The 4,941-nt window shown below is 35.8% G+C and overlaps 1 long non-coding RNA gene across 1 annotated transcript; it reads right to left on the bottom strand.

Moving 5' to 3' along the window:
- Window positions 1–3,505: 3,505 nt before the first annotated feature.
- LOC147506357 (uncharacterized) lies at window positions 3,506–3,900 on the bottom strand. The gene is made up of 3 exons (XR_015220804.1): window positions 3,871–3,900; window positions 3,657–3,774; window positions 3,506–3,568 (listed from the first exon to the last, which is right to left on the bottom strand). It is a non-coding gene; the product is annotated as an uncharacterized LOC147506357 (long non-coding RNA).
- Window positions 3,901–4,941: the final 1,041 nt, after the last annotated feature.

Below are 4,941 nucleotides of genomic sequence, written 5' to 3' on the forward strand. Positions count from 1 at the left end.
AAATTCTTTGAAGCCTTAGCCCATCAATCCACTTCTTCTCAGAGGTTCTCGCAACATCTTCTCCCCGAGCTTAATCTTCCTCTATTTGATTGACTTCTTAAGTTAGTTCTTCATGTATTTGAGTGAGTAGTAATGACTCATAAACGCCATGAATCGCTGATCGCTAGAGGATGTCATTAGTAGAGAATTGGTTAAAGGTGCATTCAGGGGTAAGTGTTATAGCAATTAATAACATGTTACATATATATATATGTTTATGATCTATTAAACTTAAATGAAGGGTTAGTTAAGATGTCAGACATCGGATGTCGTATCCCTTGGTTATTGACCGAGTAACATGTTTTGTGGGTCGACCAAGTGAAAAACATCAATCATAACACAAAAACTCTTTGATTCAAAGCTTCATCCCTATACAACACAATATACTAAGAAAAGAACTTTACAAAAAATGGAGAAACCAATCAACGAAGTCAATTAAGAATCATCATATCAAAAATATGACATAAGATCATATAACCTTTCCTAGAAGGAAAATATGAAAGATAAGAACTAAAGCCTTCATAGGTTTAAGCTAATGTACTGGGGTTACTCAGTTGGTGTGCTTGTCTTTTTCACCATTGTCTGGTCTTTATTGTTAGGCTTGGCTTATTCAACTTGCGCGAGCACATTGTCACTTTGTAGTGCCAAAAATGGGTGTCTTTAGAGGCAATGTACTTTTATTTGCCCCTTAACAAACCACTGTTTCAACGGCCAAAATGTTGTTGTTCTCATGCAAAACCTAAAAATAGCCGAGCTTAAACATCCCGAAGCTTTAAAAGCTTTATGATCCAACTTGAGATCAAATGATATTCCTAATGGAAAGTAAATGACCTATACAGGTTGAATCCAAACCTAAGACGACATGTATAACTGACAATTTTTTTAAGAGGAAGTCCTTGAAAAACGCTAAAAGCAGGTGCTTACTCCAACACTTGCAAAACATATACCGAATCACATAGTGTCAACGTAAATGCAAAGCTAAAAAGGAAATCACCTTATGTTCGATGGAGTCACCATGATGTGTAAATAACCCCGAGACGCGGCTGATCGATCCACCACCCTTAGTCGCGGTCTTGTCCGCTTGTAATAGAATGGTTTAAGATAGGGGCATGGCTTGATTGCACCGGTGTTATGGTCCTTCTTCTCACTAAACTATTTTGCCCACGCCGACCCACCCCTTTCCCCTTGCTCACCTACTCCCCCTATCCCACCGTCATTACACCGCAGTTGCTGGTACATATTTACTTGACGTGGCGTTCAGCGGATTGAATTTTTGATGCTGCTACCACACATTGGGTTGCTGTTGTTGCTGCTAGTGGATGTCATGCACCTCTCAGATTTGAAATTGCCAACAACAAACTATTTGAAATTTCTCACATGAACAAGGTCAAAGAATATATCACTAAATATAAACTAAAACTAATAACCGTGACACACCGGAAGAAACATAATGTATAGTTATAATTAAATAAAGGGACCCAAATTGGTTAACTTAAGAGCATGAGTGTGCAAAATTATACCTTGCACATGTCGTCAAATCCCTACCACTAAGGGGAAATCAGCATACAATGAGCGATGACGCGCCAGAGAGGTTTCGATTTGACATCATCCCTAATAATATTATGATTAAGTGGTTGGCTAAATCAATTTAAGCAAAAGTATTAAACTAATCAAAAATAATCCCAAATTTTTGATCACCAAAAGCCGGGTCCATAAGGTGTGCACTTCTTGTTGTCGATTCTAATCATCCTAACCACTACCTATACATACCTTCCATCAACTTCCAATGTGAAACAATTACAACCTTGTCGCAACATAAGGGTATTCAAAGCTTCATCTTAGAACAAAAGAAAAAAAAAAGTTACAGAGAGCAAAACCATATGAACTGCCAGAAAAGGAAAACAGAAACCGGAATAGGGAACCATCTTAAAACGGAGGCAACCCATAAGAACTGCGACGCGCAACATGACCTAAATTGTAGTGTCGGTCGAGACGAAAACGATGGCTATTAGACAATGAACAAATTAATTGGCGACAATCAATATCGACTAATAATTTTAAATATTTGTTAAGTGTTGTGCTATAAGAAACAACCATTCTTGAGAATGTTAGACTCGGTTTTGTCAACCTTTTTTTAAATTATGAAAAAGAAATATGACGTTAATGCATATATACTACTCCTTGTAATCCATTCTCAACACCACATGTATGAACAAATTTCTTACCTTTAACGCTTAGCGGCTCAAAGTACGCAAGTAAGCATTATAATTTTATTGATGGTCAAATAACAAACAGCAACAATGCATATCAAAAAAAAACACATCATTCCCTTTAAAATCAGACCAAGCACTTAAAAATTCGGTATATTTTGGAAAATTGAAAAGGTCACCTTTGTGACGATTTCGCTAAGATATACCCTGCAAAAAAAGAATTTAATATATAGATGAGAGAAATGGGCGATAATAAGAGAAATACGCCTAGTTTGCTAGCAACTAAATCCGTATAAATGGGAAAAAATTCAAGATTCATGTGAAGGCGAACACGCTTAACATTTTAATAGCAAAGATGATCACATGCCTAGTAGAACCCATAAATTAAAGTGGCCTACATTAGAAAGTTGCATAAGAGATTCCATCCGTTCCACATATACCCTCATCTCTACTTGTACTAGTATGGTAGTTACAATCCTTAGAATTCATACATGATGTTTGGTGCATGCGAAGGGAAAAGTAAGTGATAAATTGCAGCACATGGTACATGAAAAAAAAAACAAAGTGAAAAAAAAAAAATGGAACATAACAATAAACATTGAACTGATATAAAAATAAATCAAAGTTAGATCACGGAAGCACCAAACCACCTAAACGAAAAAGACAGGTTGAAAAAAAAAGTGAAACACAAAAGGCACCAAAGGAAAAAAAAAACATAAAGAGGCACACTTCTCAAATAGTATCCAAATCCCTCTTGTTAAGAACACACATTAAAAGAAGTAGAAGTTAAGACAATGTATTGATTCTCAGCCATGGATGTCTCCCCGCAATGTAGAAAGGGTAAAACGCGTTGTCACACATGGACTTTTGATTTTATGCTTCATGTAGAATTTTTAAACAAACAGAATAAATCAATTTTTTAAATTACTACATCCAAGAGTGTTGTGTTGTACATTCACCTTGAACTATGTTTTTAGTTTTTTTTTTTATGGTTGTATCTCGAGGTTAATGCTTTGCCCGGATCGACCTTCTTCAACAATATCAACAGATGACTCCACACATGCACCTTGGTTTCCCTAAGGTTGTGTAAAATGGTTAAATGTGATTGTAGTAAAACAAATTTGTTATCCGACCAAAAGACACGATGAAACTACCCTCGCCAACCAATTGACAATCGATGACAGCTTGGTCGGGGTAAACCTTCTCAACGGTAAACGATTCAAAACCTTCCTTTGCAACTTCGATGAATTTGCACTGAAAATGTAAGATCGGCCTTCAAGTTTCCTTAGTTCGGTTTGAATCGCTTTGGGGCCTCGGTCCTGTAAGTTGGATAAGAATGGGTAATTTAGACAAATGGCCTTCATTTTAAAAATAGACGGGAGTCATGGGGTTTTTTAATTAGCTTGCCTTATGGATAATTTCTAATTCTTCAACCGACTTCTTCACCAAGTGTTCAACATGTTTGTTGAAAGCGACAAAAGTGGTAATGTCTGAGAAATCATTCACAGCAAATCGAAGCTTGTACCTGTTTAGACATTAGAATGTGTATAGGCAAGAAGTAGTCATTTGTCATTTAAAATAATACTCTAAAAAAGCAACAAAAAATATATATTTAACTCACCTTTTTTCGCTGTCCACCCTACATTTTGGATGATTAGTGTCTTGTTCACCTACTGCAATCGTTTTCATACAACGCTTGCAACTATTGTAGTACCAATTATTACTGTATACTTTGTCTATAATGGCACTGCAAGTATAACTTGATCCCTACAAAGAAAGAATGGAGTATATTTTGAGCAAAAAGTATATACATTCATATATGAAAGAAAAAAATTAGCATATACCTTATATGATTGATCTCTTCCCATTTCCTTCAATTCACCTATGGTAACTCTCCGCCTCTAAGCAAAGGCTTCTTCAGATAGATTTTCAATGGGGCCTTCAAGCTCAACCAATATGTTTGCGCTTCAATGCTAGTGGGCAACAATATAAAAGAATGTAAGACCGTTATGAGTATAGGACAATATAGCCAAGGAATGGTAGTAAACAAAATACACAAACCAATTAAAGGGAGAGGAAATTGGCCCAAATGTCAATGTGGTTGATTACAACACATTCATTTGTTACATAAACTTATTTTTTATTTCCATAACCTATTCTTTAATGCGTTATGAAAGAACGAATGCAAATATGTTAGATAAATATCCTAAACTTACCCGCTTTGTATTCAGTTACGGCATGGATATCTAGGTTGACATAGATCTTTGTTCCACTAATGTGATGAAAGGGTAATCTTGTCTACAACAAAAGACATTAAAAGTGCATTGGCTTAGAATAGAATTTAAAATTAATTAATTTTTCAATAACAATTCAAATTATGAACACTGTAAATGTATTATTACCTTGATAATCCTTTGCAGCCAGCGAAGTGGCTATAATGATCACATTCTGTTGTGTTAGTATGTCGTCCGGAATTGATTTGACCAGATCACCCCATAAAGTAATGGTCACTTCAGCGCGCCTAAAGGGTGAATAAACTTGATGAGGTTACAAAAACATGTTTGTCCTGCTTTAAATTGATATATAAAGGGTGTACTAACTTCGATCCATGAGTACTATCTCCTTTAAAACAGAGCCAGTTTGCTTTGTGTCAGCCGACTTTTTTTCAACACACCAATCACATCCGCTTGTT

Source organism: Coptis chinensis, chromosome 4, assembly GCF_015680905.1.
Source record: "Coptis chinensis isolate HL-2020 chromosome 4, ASM1568090v1, whole genome shotgun sequence".
Lineage (NCBI taxonomy): Eukaryota > Viridiplantae > Streptophyta > Magnoliopsida > Ranunculales > Ranunculaceae > Coptis > Coptis chinensis.